Below are 20,644 nucleotides of genomic sequence, written 5' to 3'. Positions count from 1 at the left end.
GATAACTTTTCTGGGGCGTATGCCCTGGCATCTCTCTCCCCACCCAGTCTGGATCCAGTGAGCCTCTTTTCTGTGCCTACAGCACCCTATATTTCCTTTGTTGCAGCCTACTCAGAGTCAGGCCAGGCTTCTCAGGTTGAGTACATGTCTCTAGAATGCTAAGTCTGCCCAAGATTTCTGACGCCAGCTGCAAGTTTAGGGGTCCTCGGAGACACCCTCAGGTTCAATAATTCACTAGAAAGTCTTGCAGAACTCACTGAAAGCACTATCCTTAACCAGCCAAAAGCAGAGATGCATAGAGAGAAGTCCAGGAGGGTAGGGAGGGCTAGATCATCCTCAGGGATGTGTTATCTTCCTGGCACATCCATGTGTGACAATACACAGAGTACTGACAACCAGGGAAGCCCGCCCAAGCGTTAGTGTCAGAGTTTTAATTGAAGCTTCATTACATAGGCATGCTTGATTGAGCCCTGGCACAGTGGCTGAACTCAATCTCCAGCCCCCACCCCTCCCCAGGGGGCAGGCCAATATCACATGGCTCAAGCCCCAAGCCTCTAATCATGTGGTTGATCTTTCTGGCAAGAGAGATCCCCATCCTGAGTCGTTTGTCTGCGTTAGCTATCAGGTGTAGTGGGAGGGGCCCACCAGGAATGAAAGACCTTCCAATCACTGGGAAATCCCAAGGGTTCACAGGTTACTTCCCAGGGATCAGGGATGAAGGCCCACCAAATTCTTTGTTACACACAGTCCCCGTGACACTGTATTTATTGCTGCGTGCTTACTGGTCTTTCTCATTAACTTCTTGAGGGCGGGGAATATGCTGCCCTGTTCATCATGGTCTTTGCAGCAAATACAAAGTGGGTGCTCAGAAAATATTTACTGTATGAATGAGCAACAAACTTCAATTTTTAGGCAGATTTTATTCAGGCATTAATTCTAAACCATCACCATTGGGAGTTGTTAAAATCCTAAGGCACATGTAGCTAAGGCAGTTGTCCCCATCTAGATTCTTCCTGTGCACTGCCTACTGATTTTTTCCTGTGTCTCATGCCGGTCCACTCCTTACCACATCCAAGACACTTCAGTCAGAGTAGTGGCTCTCTTATCCTGAGACTGATATATTTAATGCAGTATGGAAATTCAGTCTCCATCCACTGTTTTTATTAGTTCTGGCTCCTAGCTACTGCACAGAACCTTGTAAATGCAGGAATAATATCAAGTTTCTTTTCTTAAAATGCTTTCTCTGCACGAAACTGCCCCCTTTACTTGCCTTAATCCTTTCTGCTGCTGTGGTACGGCTAAAGTGGGGTGACAACATGGCAGAGAGGCTTTGACTGCCCTGACTTTCATCTATGCAAAGCTGCTTCCAGGTGATTACATTATGAAGTAGTCATTTTTTAAAGGCAAAAGTCCTTCCCTCTATGACTTAAACCACCTATATTTCGTGATTATTTTTTATGTTGCAGTAATCAATATCTCCCTGTCTACCCAGAATACTCCTTCCCACTGACTATGTCAGTCTAAGATTTTATTTCTTACTTTTAGGAAAAGGTTCCACTGTGTGGAATGTATGCCGAGGATAACAGTAGAAAATGCCAGGGGCCGGACAAGACCTGAAGAGCAAACCCTCCCTCTGAGGGCAGCAGGGGTGGGTGATTCTCCTGGTCTAACAGTGGCTGTTGGCGTGTCCCCGGATAAGAGTTTTGCTATGCCAACGTTGAAGTGGCATTAGCTCACCAGCTGCCGAGCGCTCAGTCTTTTCTGGACCGTGGCTTGCTCACGGAGCTGGGAGACGTCTGAGGAGTGGGTGGCGGGTAGAGGAGTGTTTGTGGGGGTCAAGGGAGGATGTTTCACTAGCGTTGGCCTCATTTCAGGAGAATACAAAGCCTCCCTACAAAAAGTTAAGACGGTTTAAAAATTGCTTGAATATTCCATATCCTTTCCGGAAATTTGAGAAAATAAAAGTAAGCAAAAAGATGTTCTCACCCTTCCTTATAACAGTATAAAATATATTAAAAGGACATTGGTTTTATCCAAGGTCATAAATGTTCAAAGTCCACCCCTTGTAGAACCAGTGATGTGAGAGACCATGCTGGTCCTTTTCTTCTCGTCACTTCTCTTTCTCTTCCTTTCCTCCTTTGATACAGAACAATAGGAAGATTGAGACAATGGGGCAGGCTTGCAGCGGCTTTTATGGGGAGCGTGCTGTTGGCTTGCGGAGCGCCACCTGAAGGGATAACAATTCTGTGAGAGGTGAGGTGAAGGGGAGCCCAGGTCCCATCCACAGCCAACCCCTGACAGAAAGGCACACTCGCTATTGTGTGTATGGAGTAACAGTGACATCCTGTGGCCAGTCTGGTTGATCTAAGTGGCTCCTTTATAGATAAAGAAGACCATTTTGTCTGCACTGAAAGGTGAGCCCTAGTTGGCTCCTTCTTCAGACAATACACAAAAGAGGGAAGGGCTGGATTCTCACCGCAGGCTTTCTGGCGTCTCCGTCTGGGCAGCTGTCTCTGATTTCAGTGGGGGGAGATTCTTGGGACAGAAATTATGTCTGTTTTTATGCTTGATCAATTTAAATGTTACCATTTGAGTGTTGAGTGAACCATAATAATAACCATGAGAACAGTGTGAGAAAATAGTGACAGGAGAGAGAAGCACTTTGCTTCTTTATAAGACTTCCCAGAGGATGAAAGCAGAATAATCTGTTACTTAAAAATGCCTAAATTGCTTGACATTTAGCTGCTTTACTTTTTTTAAGTTTTGGAAGCAATAACTTTATTTTGACCTTACTTAATAGAGAAGAGGGCCGGGCAAGAAAACAACTCTGATCTTAAGTTATGGTAACATACTTACGAAATCAGGCGATGCTGCCAAGTCCGTGGCTGTGCTCACTGGGGCCTGGGAGCTTGTGGTTCCAAGACTTGAATGTGTGACCTCCCATGGGGTGGAATGCAGGTGGGCCCCTGCTGGCACCTGGCTTTGGGTGTGATCAAAGAGCGCATGTGAAACGCGGGCTCTGGCATGGTGGCCGGTGTGAGTTGAAGGAATTCATTCAACTCAACGAGATGGGGGTGTCCGCCATCTTGTGGTTTCTATCAGAAAGGTGCTGTTGCCCTGAGACTCTTTCCTAGGTGTCCCAGGGTCCTGCTCAGGGTATAAGGCAAGGGAAATTTGGAAGTTAAGAAGGAAAGTTACGCTCCGGAGATACACAGACCTGGGTTCCAATCCCAGCTCACCACTCACTGGCTCTATGGCCTTGGGCAAATTCCTTAACTATCTCGAGTCACAATTTTCTCAGTCTGAGGAAAGGGTTAACAATAAGCACCTCCTTCTTGGGGTGAGGGGAGGAAGAGGAATACATGGCCTAGGCAGGGTGAGCACCCTGTGTGCGTGGCCTGGGCCACAGACACGGGGAGCTGCCACACTTGTTGCTGCATCCATAGGCATGGGCCCTGGGCTGAAGGCAACTTGGTAGAAGGGCTCCCTGTCCCTCTTTCTCGGAACTTGGCAAAAGATCTCTGTCCCTGTCAACTGCAGCAGGTTTGGGTTGAAGGCAGGAAAAAGCGAGGAGCGAGTGTGTGTATGTGTGCGTGCGCACGGTGTGTATAGTGTGGTGTGTATGTGGTGTGGTGTGTGTGAGTGGTATGGTGTATATGGTATGTATGTGTGGGGTGTGTACGTATGTGGTGTGATGTGTGGGGTGTGGCATATGGGTATATCGTGGTGTGTGTATGTATGTACATTGGTGGTATGTGTGTTACATGCACATGTGGTGTGGTGTGTATGATGTATGGTATGTGTATGTGGTATATGTGTGTATGGATGTGGTTGTATGCGTGTGGTGGTATATGTGTGGTGTGTGTCTGGTGTGTGTATGTGGTGGTGTGTATGTGTGTGAATGTAGTATGTGTGTGTCTGTGTTATGTGTTTGTCTACATGATGGTGTATACGTGTTGTGGTGGATGTGTGTATGTGGTAGTGTGTTTGTGTATGTGGTGGTGTGTGTGGGGTATGTATATGTGGCAGTGTGTATGTGGTGTGTGTATGTATGTGGCGTGTGTGCATGTGATGGCATATGTGTGTGGGGTATGTGTGGGGTATGTGTGTATACGGTAATGTGTGTGTGCGTGTGTGTGTGTGTGGTGTGGTGCTTGTGTGAGCCCACGCGTGCACACACACACACGCCTTCACTGGCTCATCGTGGACCACTTGGTGTGGATGGTTGGCCTCAGCAGAGCAAGATGTGAGGGCTGCTCAGAGGGTGATCTCCAGGCTCAGGATGGGAATAGAAGAAACAAAAGGGGAGGGAAGAAGGGTTAGGTAAGCCAAGAAAATGCCAATAAAGGAAGGAAATGGAGAGGATTAGTCAAAAGTAAGACTTTCAGCACTGAGTATTCTCTTAGGCCATTTTAAAGTTCTCCAAAATCATGATAACTTAATTCCTGTGTCAATAATGGTTTCACATACTTTCTGTCTAGTGGCAGAAAAAAGGGCAAGCCAGAATTTCCTCTCAAAGGGCAAAAATCTCATGTTTTAGTCCAGAGGTGACTTAACTGAGAACATGAAAGGGATGGCTCGCAGCTATTCGAATCTCTGTCCCAGCTGACCAGCCCATTGTGTGGGGAAAAGTGATTTTTCCACCTCTCCGTTTTCTGTCTATTGCCTGCATTTCTCCCCTTTTCCTCCTGCTCTCCCTCCTTTTCCCTCTGTCTTTCTTAGCGTCTCCCAATCTTGGGGGATGACTCTTGGCCTACGCAGATGGCGCTTACTGACTTTGTCTCGAAAACTTTTTTGCTTTCCAATTTTCTCACAAATTTCTTTATGCCTTTGGGCAGCCACCCTATTTCACTCCAGTCTCTGCTTGTGCTAAGTGACAGATGGATTTCCCACATCCGGGCTGTAAAAGAAAACCAATTTGTTTGAAGATAGGTTCACTTAGGTGTCAATAATAATAAAGGGGAAATAATGTCATAGTGTCTATTGGAGACAGAGTATGAAATCAGTGCCCTTGTAATTACTAGGGGAAAAACAAAGTTGAAGCCCTTAGAGGGTATTTGAAAGGCATCTTGGCTTAAAGATTTGACTGTAGCGACAGAAAGGCAGAGAAATAAAGCAAACCAAGTTTTTACTTGCTTGGACTGAGGTTTGTTCTTCCTGATCATGGGAAGTCTGGGCCAGTAGGGCCAATGATTTCGACTGCCCCTCCATGTTTCTTTGCACTTGGGCAGGGAAGATATTAAGATGGGCCAGTGTGCTCACGTGACATGTGCAAGACAGAGATTTCTGGGGAACAAAGGCTTGAAGTTTCTGATTATACAAATAACAAAGCTAATCACACTTCAAATTTATTTGTGAAAACACATTAAACCCAGTTTTGTACACTAATATTTACACTTTTGAGTATGTGGCCCAGAAGAGTGAATGCGGTTCCAGAAAGTGCTTCATGTAATCAGTGTATGCCCATATGGAAAGCTCCAGGGCAGCCCACAGATGATGCTGACACAATCCAGTTGGCACCTCTCCTCATGTCCTCCCTCCCATTCCCTCCTCCCCCTCCTCATTACCACACTACTGCTTCGCCAGTGTCACGAAAAGAAAGAAAGCTTGAGAGGCACTGGTGGCTGGATGGCTCTTATGACTTTCCATTCCTTTCTCCCTGCCTCTCTTCCTCCCCAAAGATGGAGCTCATGTTAGAAGGTATGAAAGTGTTTTCCTCTCATATTAGGCTGAAATACTGTCTTCTGACTTATCTCCTGAGTATCAGTAGGGATGTTTTTGGTTCCAAGGGACAGAAACCCCAATTTCTAGTGGGGTAAACATTAAATGACTTTTTTGGCTCCTGTATTTGCACAGTCCATAAGCAGGGTGCCTTCAGTGTGTATCCAATGGTCCAATAGTATAAACCAGGACCCATATATTTTCTTCTTTCTGCTCCACCCTCCACATTATCTGCTTCATTTTATTTTATTTTATTTTACTTTATTTTATTTTATTTACTATTATTTTTAAATTTATTTTTGAGGGAGGGAAGGAGGGAGGGAGGGAGGGAGAGAGAGAGAGAGAGAGAGGAGGGAGAGGGGCAGAGAAAAGGGGACAGAGGATCTGAAGCAGGCTCTGTTCTGATAGCAGGGAGCCTGATGCAGGACTGGAACTTATGAACTGTGAGATCATAACCTGAGCTGAAGGCAGACACTCAACTGACTGAGCCAACCAGGTACCCCTATCTGCTTCATTTTAGGGCCAGATACTCTCACAAATTGACTTCCAATGCCATTGGAGTGGCTCCATATCTCCCTATCCATAAAGAGAGAGGGGTAGGGGTAGGAAGAGAAGAGAGTGTATGCGAGTATACACTCAAGTAAGTTTTTTTCTTCTTTCTCTCTGGCTTTTACTTTGGGGGTGTGAGTGTCAAAGCCCTGGAAATAAATCCCAGACAACTTTCTGATTGGATATACTTAAGTTCTATACCTGTCCTGAAGTAATTGCTGTATTGCTATGCCTAGGGTCTGTCGGGTGCTAATTGTTTTATGCCAACAGGACCTACCCATGGAGCTGAGGGAGAAAGGGGAAGGCAGAGAAGGCATGGTGCATGCTGTTACCCAACATGCAAGGGATCTCCTCTACCCTTCTTATTCTGTCTTTATAAACTCTGTTTCATTCTCCTCATCATGTGTAAGAATCCATTTGTTTGGAATGTACTTAGTATTAGGATTGGAATGTATTATCTTTATAAAAGCAGCAACCTGTATTACTAGTTATTTGAATTGTGTCCATACAATCCCTGTGTCCCACTGAGGGCAGTTCTGCGCCTGACACTTTGGGTGTCCTTCTGTGGGCAGGGCCTCAGTAACTTTGTGGAGGGAACAAATCAAGGGAGGTGCTTCCCTTGATTTCTTAGTTATGGTACTTCTTCCTGGAACAGAACCAGCACCCCGGGAGTGAGACTATTAGGGGTCTGGTAGGCAGATAAAACCATATAAGCAGGTGTTAGACGCTTGAATGAAATAAATTCATTCTTTTCTGGAGTATCTGCTTGAGGTATGGACCATTGACAGGGCAAAGCCTCTTTAGACAGTGAGCTTCTCCAGGCTAAACTGGATGTTTCATCACATTTCTCCCTCCTTCCCCATCTGTTGTTGTTGTTGTTGTTGTTGTTGTTGTTGTTGTTATCATTATTATTTTGCACCAGAAAAAGGAAGGAAATCAATCCACTGGCACATCTATACTCAAACAGGTTTGGTTGTAAAACCTGCAAGTGAAGCAGAGACTGTTCTGCTGGCAAGAACAGTCAGTAAGGATTCTAGGACCAAAGCAAAACTAAAATACAAATTCTCATTTTCTGATTATTTATACCAGGTTACTAATGAAGCAAGTGATAAGCATCAGGTTAAATTCCCACTACCCCTGGGGGTGGTGGTGGTGGTGGTTTGGAAGTGCTGGAAAGGACATGCGCCTGTCAGACGCTAGCAGTGTTAACTGCTTGTCGAATGGAGAGGTGAACGCTAGGCCTTGCCTGCTGCTTTGAGATACTCTAGCATTCCCTAGCAGTTAGTGAAAGGGTTTAAATTAGATGCCATTGAGTTCCGACCATCATTCTCTCCCTAGTCTAATAAGAACTGAAAAGAGAAGCAGGACATCAACATGTGCTTTTCTACCTGGAAGGCAGGGAGAGACCTTGGGTAGACTAGGGGCCATGCCTATAGTCAGGTAACCAGCGTGTGTCATCTCCATGACAACCTTTGGGAGCCCCAGGGTTCATGCACCAGTGCAGGCAGGTTATCGGGGTGCTAGGGGCCTGAAGGAGTGCCAGACTTCTCACACTTCACAGCTGAAGACTCAATCATTCATTCTCCTTACCGGAACAGGCAGATTCAGGTTTCTATCTCTTAGTTCTCAGAGTTCTGATTTGTTCTCTTATAGATGCTTGGATTCCTTTCTCAGCTCATTATTACCTCTTTCGAGATTTCTCTTGCCAAACAACCACTTTTTTGCTTTATACACTCTTTCAGTGGCTATATTCATTTATTTATCCCTTGTGCTAGCTTGACACAATTCTGTTTCTTTCAGTTGAGTTTGTGTATCTCTGTTCTTATCTCTTAGGGGTTGTTGTTCAGTCGAAGTCTTGAAGGCAATCTTCTTTCTCATATCTTTATAGGAGGTGCTTTATTTTTCACCTTTCGATCTACCCTTGACGACTCACTGCTTTCTTCTTCTCTGGCTTTCATCACATCTCTTCCTCTTGGCTTCCTTTAAATCTTCTTCATCAGCTTGCCCTCCAAGACTGACTTCATTGGATAGATCAGCTGAATGCCCACCAGCCAGGCACACGGGCCAAACCCTAGCTGTGTCAGAGAGGGCTGGTGAGAGGGTCCTCCAGTAATGAAGCTGGCCCCTTCAGGTGAAGGAGAAGCTGAGGCTCTCCACTCTACTCCAGATGTTTCCTCCTTTCTCTCCCATGGTCTGGTGTCCTTTCTCCTGGACTCCTGCTCCTCCAGCACTTTCTCTCCCCGACCTGGTCTTCCTCCCAGCTACTTCTGCCCTGAAGAAGCTGCCATCTCTCACTGGCAGACAGCAGTGAGCCTCAGAGGAAAGTACAAACCTTCCCCTCAGAAGGCCCTCTGTGGGCAGTATCATGACCCCACTAGTGACAATATGGGCAAATTGTACTGGAATGTGCCACCCATGACATGCCAGTATGGCCTGAGGATTATTTTGAGCTAAAGGCAATTAAAAACCAGCATATTCGAGAAAAACTCTTCACCTCCCTTTAACTACCTAAAAATAAAGTATAGGGATGCCTGAGTAGCTCATTTGGTTAAGAGTCCAACTATGGCTCAGGTCATGATCTCACAATTTGTGAGTTCAAGCCCCACATTGGGTTTGCTGCTGTCAGCACAGAGCCTGCTTTGGATCCTCTGTCCCTCTCTCTCTCTGCTCCTCCCCCACTCATTTACACACACACACACACACACACACACACACACACACACACTTTCTCTCTCTCTCTCTCTCTCTCAAAATAAATAAACTTAAAAAAATAAAGTATAAATTTCCCTATTTGCAAAGGAAACTTACATGTATAAAGTCCCATTTATAAAGATATCTCAGAGAGCTACTCCTTGGAGACAACTCCTACCACCCAAAGACTCACATCCTCCTAATGGACCGTTTTTATTTATCACACATCTCTTTGTGGCCCCTGCTCTCCCTGCCCCGCTCTGCCCATAACTACATGCCCAGACCAGAAGTCCCCTTGTCCTTTGTTTGGCCTAGGATGGTATATAAATCACAGTCTTAACTGGCTGCCTCCTTGTGTCTCACCTAATTAAACCATTTTCTCCTCTTGTTAATCTGTCTTTTATCAGTTTGGTTCTCAGGTCCCAGATGTTGAAAGTAGGAGGGCAGAAGGAAAAAGATTTTCCTTCCTATAGTGGCCATAGCAATTCGTTCCTAGCTGGTGCCCTTGAAGATGTCGATCTTACATGCGTATTATAAATATTTTATCTGTAGTCTCCTTTCAAGAACATTCCTTCATGTGTGTGTGAACTAAGGCTCCCATCCTTGAGATGGGTCTATGTTTATATTAAGACGTGAGGTGTTACTGCCATCTCCAGGTTTCTTCCACGCTTTCCACCTTGGAGGAGGGTCCTGTTGAATATTCCAGGCTCTGATTCCATCACACATGCCTCCCACCCCCCCCACCCCCCCAGGGCCAGTGTCTCCCCATCAGCCTGTCTGTTACTTCCTCCCCATTGTCAGAAACAAGATGAAGGGTATCCACCAGGCTTTCCTTTCCTGTTCAGGTTAGTCTATCTCTTTTTACCCACTTGGTGAAAGAAGCATTGGAGATATATTAAGAGAAGACATGGAATGTGGTAATTCTGCTAAGGTTGGAGAAATTCTGACTGAGTTGCAGCTAGAAAGCAGCTTGTTAAACACCAGCCGAGGCAGAAGGTTTCGTCTCATTGGAACGCTACTTATTCAATGCTTGAACAGCTCTTGGAACAGCAGGAACCTGGGAGTGTCTCTGGATACAAAAGGCAAGCATGGTAGATGTTAAACTGGCATTCATTTATTGGAATCCATGTTGGGTACTTTTCTCATTTCTCTCCCGGGAAGACCTTGTTGGTGGTATCTTTGAGTTAGATACACTCATATTTCAGACACTTAGGTCTCTTGCTTAGAGGGAAGACAGGCCAGATTTGAAAATGAAGTTGACATTCCCGTCATAGCACAAACAAAAGATGTTGTCACAAAAAAGGAGAAGGAGGGAGAGAGAGAGTTTTTTGTTTTTGTTTTCATTTTTAGTTGAGAAAAATGTCACATGTATTGGATCCGCATTTCAAAGGGTGGAGCACAACCACAGGATGCATACATCAGTCACTGGAAGGGTGTCGCAGTCAACAAATTAATACAGACCATGTCTACCTCCTCTACATTTTGCCCTTCTTCTTGTGCATGCTATTGATTGATATACCTCAGGGAGGAGATTCTTCTGACTCAGACACTAAGCAAGTTCCTAAAGAAAATATCAGCTTTAAAAGGGAATAGAGGAAGTAGCAGCGGCAGCAAAAAATCGCTAATCTTTCATTTATAAGAGCTACTGAACATCTGGAGAGCAGGCGGCTCCTTTAACCCCTGGAGTGCAGGAACAAATGAGCACCAAAGGGCAGCCCATGCTAATGTGGTGTCATTAATTTGAATACAATGGAGGGCCCTATAATAAACATCTACAGAGCCATCTGGGTATTCCTTTATACCTTGCTTGGCTCCTTGGGGCACTGGAAGCACAGCTTAATGGGAGAAGAAATTCTTTTGAGGTTGAAGAACAGCGAAGATATCTTTAAAGAGGAACACTTAGTTTAAAAAGAAATGCGTAATGGCCAAAGTGAAAAAAGATCAAATAATTCATAGGAAAAATATGTTTTAAACTATCCATGGGGGTGTTCCTGAAATTAATATTTATGTCTGTTTCTTGCCCAGCATTTATAGAATTTTAAACCAAATGTCAGTGTGTTGGGGAAGAATAGGGGAATCACATGCATCAGGAATGATTAATGTCAAGTTCATATTTTGGGGGAGAGGATGAGGTCTGGAATCCGGTTGAAACCGGGCAAGTTTTTCTATCACCTTTCCATGGGGTACTCCATCTGAGGAGTCTTTAACTCCATTACAAAAATAGGAATTGAGATTATAATACTTGTTCTCTTTCCTATTCTCAGGGGGCTTGTGGGATAATGTCAACATGTGGGGGAGTTGCTCTGTACAGAAGCCTGAGATAAACAATCAGTGTAGGAATTAAAGTTGTCTTATAGCCGTTGTAGGCTCCAATTTTAGAAATGGGGAAATATTTCTAAGCATCCCCTTTCCTTCAATTCAGAAAGATGTCCCCACATCTGCCTAGTGCAGAGACTGCATAGGACAGCCAGGCATTGGGTCTGCCCATGGATTGGGCTGGTTGGTTCATGTGGGGTTTTGAAATATTTTGAGGTAGTTGCCAACATTGACAAGAAAATCCAGATTTTTAATTTTTCTTAAAAAATGGAAAAATCTGGCAGCAATGGTGCTCTCAATATGACACAGCAGAAGTCAACGGGAGAAGAGTTTGGGTGGAACCCCTACGCTTGATCCTCTCTCTGGTTGCTATGCTCATGTGGGTTTGTTTACAGGCATTTGGGTTGGCACTGCTTGTCTCGAGGAAGCTTTGGAAGGTGTTTTCCAGGATGCAGGTGTAATAGTTAATCTATCCACCCATCCATCCATCCATCCATCCATCCATCCAATAAACAGATTTATTTTAAGGAATCGGCTCTCACGACTACAGAGGCTGAGAATTTCAGACCCAGGAGAGCTGATAGTATAAGTCCAAGTCCAAATTCAAGCCTAAAGACAGGAGAAGACTGGTGTCCCAACTCAGAGACAGCCAGGCAGAGAGAAAGAATTCCTCTGGACTCAGATTTTTATTCTATTCAGGCCTTCAATGGAGTCTATGAGGCCTACCCACATTGGGAATCATTCTGCTGATTCAAATATTAGTCTCTTCCAGAAACACCCTGAGCGGACATAAGACATACCCAGAAATAACATATAACCAAATACCTGGGCACCTTATGGATTGACACATAAAATGAACCATTACACAAACCTGATAACCTTCTAGCTTGGATGAGTAGAGAGCAGATTCCCTATGTGTATATCATTTATCTAAAACGTTGACAAGACCACTTGGTTGGAAAGGACTCTCAACCAGACAGGTATCCAGTGTGATGTGAGAGGGCTGGAGAGAAAAAGGTTTAAGCTGGGTAGGTCTCAAAAAGAAAGCACCTGCTGACCCAATGGACCTGTTCATTTCTTTCTCAAAGTTCTCTGGGTACCTTCAGTTTTGATGTCATAACAAGCTACTAAACAGGTCTGAAAGTCTATGTACACCTGGGAAATAAGGATGTCCACATGGTGAGGGCTGTAATATTCTACTCACCGAGACTCTGACAATTAACTGGGCATGAGAGTCTGCCCAAGATCTGGAGTGGATCCCAGGAGTAGCACCACCGAGAACCTTTCCAGGGAAATCCTGGGGAAAGCAAGAGGCTGCCCTTTTGGGGACACACATCATTATCCACACTGGCTAAAGCTTCCTGGGTATTGGAGGTATTTAAGATTGGATGAGAAGAAGTCAAGCAGAGCATCTGGCCCTTAGAAACAGAATCCTAGTCAGAATATTGGCCCAATATCGTAAAAAATGGTGAAACTGTTTTCACTCAATGGCAAATTGAAGGGCACAGTGGTAGCCCCAGTCCCTATTCACTGTGGATGAGCTGGGAGGGGGTGTGGCAGCTAGAGTAATTATTTTTCATCCAAAGCCTTGAAATGAAGTAGCCACGTACAAAATGCTGTGTACCCCATGAAACATAAGAATAATATATGCTAGCTTAGTTCTCTTTTTTGACTATTGCTTAAATATAACTGTAGACAGTTTCACTTTCCTCGTTTCATAAAAATCACTTCAAATGAATGCCCACTTGGTGGCTGATTTCCATCAGCATCAGATCTTGAAATGCTTGCCCCGTTTGCTTTTTGCAGGTGTTCATGCCTGCTCAGCCCCCTCCTGGGCTGTGGGCATTCCTAGCAGGGCTAAGAAAGGACTAGCACAGCCGTTCCACTGTCTCTCAATGAGAACTCCCTCTCCGGGGCCCTCGCCTACCCCCTGCCCTTCAGACAGGGAGGCCAACCTGTCCAAGTGGGCGTGAGTGGTCATGATTTAAGCAGTGCCAAGTGCTCAGCTCTCCACCGGGAGCTGAGTTCTCTGCCTCGTAGCATTCCTGGCCATCTGGGCTGGGAGACGGAGACCACCATGGCACCAGAATAACCTTGGCCAGTTCTTCCGCAACTTCTGCTTTAGGAATTGCCATGCTCAACACCGCGGCATGTGACACCAGGCTCACAGACACCGTGTGACCTGGAAAGGCACTGTCCTATTCTCTCACCTGGAGTGCCCCTCTCTTCCGCCCTGCCCCCACACTCACTTAACATTCTGCCTTCCAAGCCCATGGAAGGAGTGCTTCCTTACCTGGATGCGAGGCCGGCCTGAGCATGTACACGAATGTGTGCACATGTGCATGCACACACACACACACACACACACACACACACACTCATAGACTCTGAATTCCTATCTTCCTCATAGGAGGCAAAGGGCTCCCTACAACGGCTTATGAGGCAATAACTTATTGCGCCCTGCAGGGAGCAAGGGGCAGTCAGGCTGGGGATCAAGTTTGATACAGTCTTGGAGAAGAAATGTTCTGGGGTTTATTTTGCTGTGCCCAGGAGTCTTAGTGCACGTGTTCTCAGTTACCATTACTCTCTTTGTCTTCGTGAGCAAGTTTTCTCTTTCAATCTCTTTGCCGGCATCAGTAACCACACACACAAATGCCTGCTACCCCGAAAGACTCCAACCATCACTTAACATATTGTCTTCATTTGTTTCACATTGGATTTGATGGCCTTTCATGACCTTTCAGGTTGAATCATCCTTAAGGCTACAAAATGATTTTTGAAAAAGTGTGTGTGTGTGTGTGTGTGTGTGTGTGTGTGAGAGAGAGAGAGAGAGAGAGAGAGAGAGAGAGAGAGATAGCAGGGGGGCATATGTTTCATCTCTCCTGCCACCACCCTAGTCCAAGCTACTGAATTTTTCACTGGGTTGTGCAATAGTCTCTACCTTGTCTTTCTGCTTTGGCTTTGTCTTCTTCAATCTATTCTCTTCATAGAAGCCAAAGTGATTTTTCTTTTTTAATTTAAAAAAAAAAATTTTTTTTTTCAACGTTTATTTATTTTTGGGACAGCGAGAGACAGAGCATGAACGGGGGAGGGGCAGAGAGAGAGGGAGACACAGAATCGGAAACAGGCTCCAGGCTCTGAGCCATCAGCCCAGATCCCGATGCGGGGCTCGAACTCACGGACCGCGAGATCGTGACCTGGCTGAAGTCGGACGCTTAACGACTGCGCCACCCAGGCGCCCCCAAAGTGATTTTTCAAAAATGCAAACTGTGTCTTTCCTTCCACTTAACTGAACAAATATTTATTGACCACCTATTATGCACCAAGCATTGTTCCAGGTGTTAGGATTATCAGGGAGAATTAAACGACAAAGACCCTTATGAGACTTACATTTTAATGGCTCTTGTAGTTCTTAGGCTACAGTCACAGCCTTAAAATGATTGATAACAAAGTGATGCTTGATCTGATGTCTGCCCAAATTCCTAACTTCTTGAACCTCTCTTTCTAGCCACACTGGGATGTGTCAAGAACTTCTCTCCTTGGGGTCTTCATGCAGGCTGTTGGCTTTTCCCACCCTGTCACTTACCTTACTTTGCTGCTTTGTGTCTTTCACATCTCAGCTCACTGTCCTTTGCTCAGTGATTTCTTCTCTGGCTCTTTCAATCTATACAAAGTTCCCTTCTGATACTCTTTCCCTTAATACTTTTCCCTTTTCTTTTCTAACACTTATCACACAATATATTCCATGATCCCAATACTATATGACTGATGTCTGTCTTCCCCACTGGACTGCAAGCCTCTGGCTAGTAGGAATCTGGTCTGTTTTGTATTTTGTTATATCATCTTTCAAGTAGTGTTCAACAAACATTTGAAAAGTGAATGAATGAATGAATAAGAAAAGTGAAAGGTGTTGACAAACTAAAAATAGCTTTGTAGATATATCATAGAAATATTTAGGTTTTTACAGAATTCCCCAACTTTTCATCTTTCTTTTCCTTTTCTTTTTTTAAAGGGGAATATTTATACAAAATACATTTCATGACTGTCAAGGTTGAAAGAGGTCTGAGATTTTACCTGCTTGCAAGCTAACAATTTATCTTGTCATACTTTGATGGATTCTGGCAGAAGCCATGAGACTCCAGGGTCAGAGACAATGGACTTTATTACTCACAGAACATCAAGTAGCACAAGCATCAGTAAATTTCTTCCCCTTCTCCCATGTCCCATAGGGATAATGGGGATGGACCCAGAGGGATATGTTACAGAAGAGGGTTCTTGAGTATAGGGAATCTTTTATAATGGACAGTAAACATGCTTGCCCTTTCCTCCAGAGGAAGATACTATCTTTATCTTTTTAAGACTATAAGCAAATCTGCCTTTTGTTCTGTGGGGAGACACCATCTCTATCTTCCAAGGCTGTTTACTTTACAAACACCCTGGAAAATAGTCTCAGAGAAAGGCATTTAGTGCATTGCTCACAAGAGGTGCTGAAATATTAGAGACCTATGGAGAATTTTCTCTAACAATATCCATCCCTCATTTTTACACCATCTTAGCTTCTGGTGAACTTTCTATGAGTATGTCAACGCTTGGGCTGTTCTGATTAATCTGACGGAGGCTGGAGGCAACTCCAATCAATTTGTCCCATGCAGCATTAAGTCCACTATCAACAAGACAGCTCTAAGCAGCAAGATGAGGGCAGCCTGCAGTATTGACCTCAACCAGGGCTGTGGTGTCCTGGATCCAACCTGCTGAACAAATCTCATAAACCTACAGCATTTAACTTGGAAAGTCAGACGATTTTCTCCTTAAGTTTCTGAATTGAACTTTCCTCTTGGTGAAGAATTAATCCAGGCAGGGAGGACAGATTGGTAATAACACAGGCTCTGCCTTGGCCCACAAGGAGAAGGTCAAGGACAATTCTCTTATCAGTAACAATCTTAGTCAATGAGTTGAAGTTAACTTCAAGTTCTTCCAGATCCAAAATAGCATCACTAATCTTTTCAGCTAAAGTCAGAGACACATTTTTGACCTGCCTTTTGTTCTGGAGGGAGACACTGTCTATAGATAGACTAGAAGAAAGGTATTTAGTGTATTATTCACAATAGGTGCAGAAACATTACAGACCCATGGAGAATTTTCCCCCTTTTCTAATTTGATGACTCCAATCATACAGAAAGCTGTCCAGTGGGTGTGCTTAAATAACAAGGCAGTTATCCCTCCTGAAAGTTCTCCCAAATAACCAAAGGTAGCTTCATTTTGGATGGAGCTCCACAGTCATCTGAGGGCTATGTGATATGCTGATGATATTTCCTTAAACATCAGACTTGAAATCTCCTGTGACTACCTCTGAGGTGCAAAGTAGTACCTGGCTTCCACACTAGAAGCACAGTTCCAGGAGTGTCCATGGTCCCCCTGCATAGAAAGTGTTATTTATATTTGATGCCCCCTGTCCCTCTCAGGTGAGACCCATATCAATTAGAGGGCACAGGCTGACAGTACTTCCAACTTGGTCTTCCAACTGACTGGTAAACCTTAAAAGTTCCTAGTTCATTTTAAATGAGTCTACTACTTTTTTTCTGGCCTGAGCACAATTAGCCCAGCCTGTTCTTGTTGTCCATGCTATCAGATGGGAGCCCCATGAAATGACTGATAGCTACTGATTGGAAATAGTGGTGAGGAAAACACCCAGAAGTGTTGACAGGTGTTTGCTGGGAGGTGTAGGTCCCAGGGCCACCCCTTGCCATTTTTCTAAACTTGTTAGAACCATTGGTGGAGGATGGCAAGCCTAGAAGTCAGTTAAATTTAGTGTTTGCATGAGTTTGGAAAGGTGGCACCAAGGTGTTATCCTTCATGAAGAAGGGTACAGGGAAGTTTATGGAGAACAAATATCATTAGTGTTCATCACTCTCCCGTCTCTCCTAGATTCTGAGATATTCTGTCCTCAAGTGCCAAGATATAGTTCCTTCCATAGCCATAAAAGTGGTGTGTCTCCTTCTAGGAGCTACGATGTCCTTTTTCTTGATCGTCCCCTACTCACACCCAGACTTTCCATTCAGAGGGGTCAAGTGTGAGAGGCACAAAGGCATTTTAATAAAACTTAGAGACTTATCATGTCCCCCCATCTTGGCACATGTGAACCACTCCAGGAGGACTCAATGAATAGCACTTAATCACGTGATCATCATCTTTATACTCTATGACCATGTCAGTCCAACAGGAGAATCTTGGTGGCTAACCTAGAATAAGTTTGAGTCTCTAGGCCTCCTATCGGTTGTAATGCCACCCAGAGAGTGGACACACTGGGCTGTCTGGGGTTTCTGTTAGAAGAAAGGAAAGAGCTTCTTGCCTAATAATAGTCAAGTAGAATCTAGAATTTAAAAAATAAGTTTATATACTTAGTTTTATCCAAAAATTTTTATCCAAATTTTCATCCTTATTATAGCCAAGAGAAAATGATTCCTTTCTGGGGACAGCCACATACAGTGACCAAATTGTGTTATGAAAGTATATGGACCAGGAGGAGGTGATGGAGGCCTTTCCAAGTCTCAACAAGTCCATTTACCTGTGGATGATAGTGAACATGGAAGGTCTGTTGAATATCTTGACCATTAGCTTATAATTGAGTAGCTTTTATGATAAAAAGTTCATCATCAGACTGCAGTTGGTCTAGAAAGCCAAAAATATGACACATTAGCTTTAAGGGCTACAATGTGTCCTTCCTCACAGATAAATGATAATGCTAAATGATTCAACCTTTGACAGGAAGTATAAGTCTGGTATGTAGAGGTAGTTTATGCATCAGAAACATAGAGTGCTTTCCTTTGTGCCCAGTCCATGATGGTGGATGTGTTGTATTCAGTGTGTTGGCCATTTCAATGTGTGGAAGATGATGGATCCAGGCAACAGTGGCAATCTGGACATCACAGACCCAATCAAAAGTTTGATTCCAGCCGGTCTAATCAGAGCACAGACTCTTACTGTGGGCATCTACAGGAGTGACCCAGATGGTTTGATTAGCAGCCATGATATGTTTCCACATTTCATGGCCCCTAAGAGGAGTGTCTTTAATCTGCCAGTCTGTAGTTTTCCAAATGGCAGACCAAATAGCTAAGCTATTGGCAATAGCCCAAGAGACAGGAAAAATATAATATGGTTCATCAAAGGGAGTATTGGCCGGAGATATGAGGATTACTTTGAGTTCTGCCCACTGAGCAGAGCAACCAGACCCTAGCTCTGTACAGCTGGCAGGGAGGTTGAAAAGCCCTAGCAGGCCCAGTGGACACCATCAAGGAAGCCTCTGTGAACCAAGGGCCTTCATAATCCAATGGCTTTTCTTCAGGTGGTGGAATGAGGGATAAAATTTCCCCAAGGGATGGCTACCACTTTCTCATATAAAGACAAGATGCTTCTGGCAGGGATGGGGGGAGCGGGCAGGCTTCATTCTCTTTTGATAAGTGGGACATGTTGGACTCATCCTACCTTATTAGTTGTTGAGTTCTGGTTGACCTACACCAAAAGAATATCAAGAGAGTCATAAGGCCTCCATGGGTCAGGTGTTCAGTGTGGAGAAGAGCCCTGTAGCAAGCTAATAGCTGCTTTTTAAAAATGATGTCCACATTACTCATGCCAGGGAGGTGACAAGACTATAATCCCAAGAGGCACCTCTGAGTGGAAGCTGTCTCCCTTTGCCAAAGGCTCCAGTAGGCAAAATCACCAGTCATAGACACTCAAGATCACTGTAGCTTCTTTTGCTTACTGTGAACCTTGCTCAAATCCCATCCATTGAATTTTGCTCCTCCCTTCTCCCATAGGACCAGGCATAATAGTGACCTGGGTACGTGTATCCAACAGTGATGTACAGTTATATTCCTTCTCTTTCTCAAAGTTCCCTGGTATACTCAGGTGGATGCAAAACGTCCTCCATCCCGCCATTCATAAGTTTGATTCTCTAGGCCCCCTATTGGCTGTGTTGCCATCCAGAGAATGGACCAACTGAGCTCTCTGGGGTTTCTGTTAGAAGAAAGGAAAGAGCTTCTTGCCTAATAATGGTCAACTAGAATCCAGAATTTTAAAAATAGGTTTATATACTGTTTCCCACCCCCTGGCCAAATTTTTATCCTTATTATTGCCCAGGAAGTAGCCAATAGAAAGTGATTCCTTTGAGCAAGGGATTTGAGCAAGGTTCACGGTAAGCAAGAGAAGCTACAGTGACCTTGAGTCTCTATGACTGATCATTTTGCCTCCTGGAGCCTTTGGCAAAGGGAGGCAACTTCCACTCAGAGGTGCCCCTTGGGATTATGGGATTATGGGATTATCAAAGCAAGTGTGGTAAGGGTAGAGAGAGAGGGAGGGATGGGGGCCATGTAGGGTCAATGAGCTAGAAGTTGCATTCAGTTTCCCTTTCTAGTGGCTACTTGCTCCCAACTCAACCAACCACCTTCTAAAATTTTAGTCTACCTAAAGCTTTATATACTCTTTGTTGACACCATTCATTTTAGCTTTCAGGACTCTTTTTTCAGCTGTCATAGGCATATTGCCTTTTGACTGGGGCTGCAGGCTTGCCGATTTACTGTAGTGGTAACATTTCTTCTTCCTCTCTCCCTTCAAAAACCAAAGAACCATTTGGGTACCTGCTCAATCCTACGTCTTTATGTTCATCCTCTAAACATTCAGTAACATTTATCACTCCCAATTTGCCTACTACTTTGGAGAGAACATTCTACCAGATCTCAGGGATTTTTTTCCACATTCTCAAACATGCCCTGCATGTCCCTTTTTCTTCTTCTAGAAAGCAAAGCCAGGTATCTGTCAGCATCCCATTATCATCACCGGTATTGCCAAGAGCTGAGGAGAATCTGAGATTTTACCATACTTGCAAGCTAACAATGTAGCTGGTGTGACCTTAAAGTGTTACCCCCAAATACATATGTTGAAATTCTGCCCCCAAAGATGATGGCATTAGGAGGGGTGGGCCTTTTGGGAGGTACTTAGGTTATGAGGGTGAAGTCCCCATGAATGGGATTAGTGTCTTAATAAAAGAGCCTCCAGACAGATCCCTCACTCCTTCTAGAGGTGAGGACATAGAGAGAAGGTGCAAATTATGGACCAGAAAGAGGGCCTTTGCCAGAAAGTAACCATGCTGGCATTTTGATCTTAAACTTAACAGCCTCCAGAACTGTGACAAATCAATTTCTGTTGTTTATAAGCCACCCAATCTGTGGTACTTTGTTATGGTGGCCAGAATGGATTAAGACATTAACCTATCAGAGTTTCATGGTTACTCACAGAAGAGATGAGGATTCTGGGTCAGAGGCAGCATGGGACAGCACACAGCATGAGCGTCAGCATATTTGCATCAGCTCCC

Source organism: Lynx canadensis, chromosome D3, assembly GCF_007474595.2.
Source record: "Lynx canadensis isolate LIC74 chromosome D3, mLynCan4.pri.v2, whole genome shotgun sequence".
Classification (NCBI taxonomy): domain Eukaryota; kingdom Metazoa; phylum Chordata; class Mammalia; order Carnivora; family Felidae; genus Lynx; species Lynx canadensis.
The sequence above is the reverse complement of the archived record's forward strand: the minus strand, read 5'-3'. Positions refer to the sequence as shown.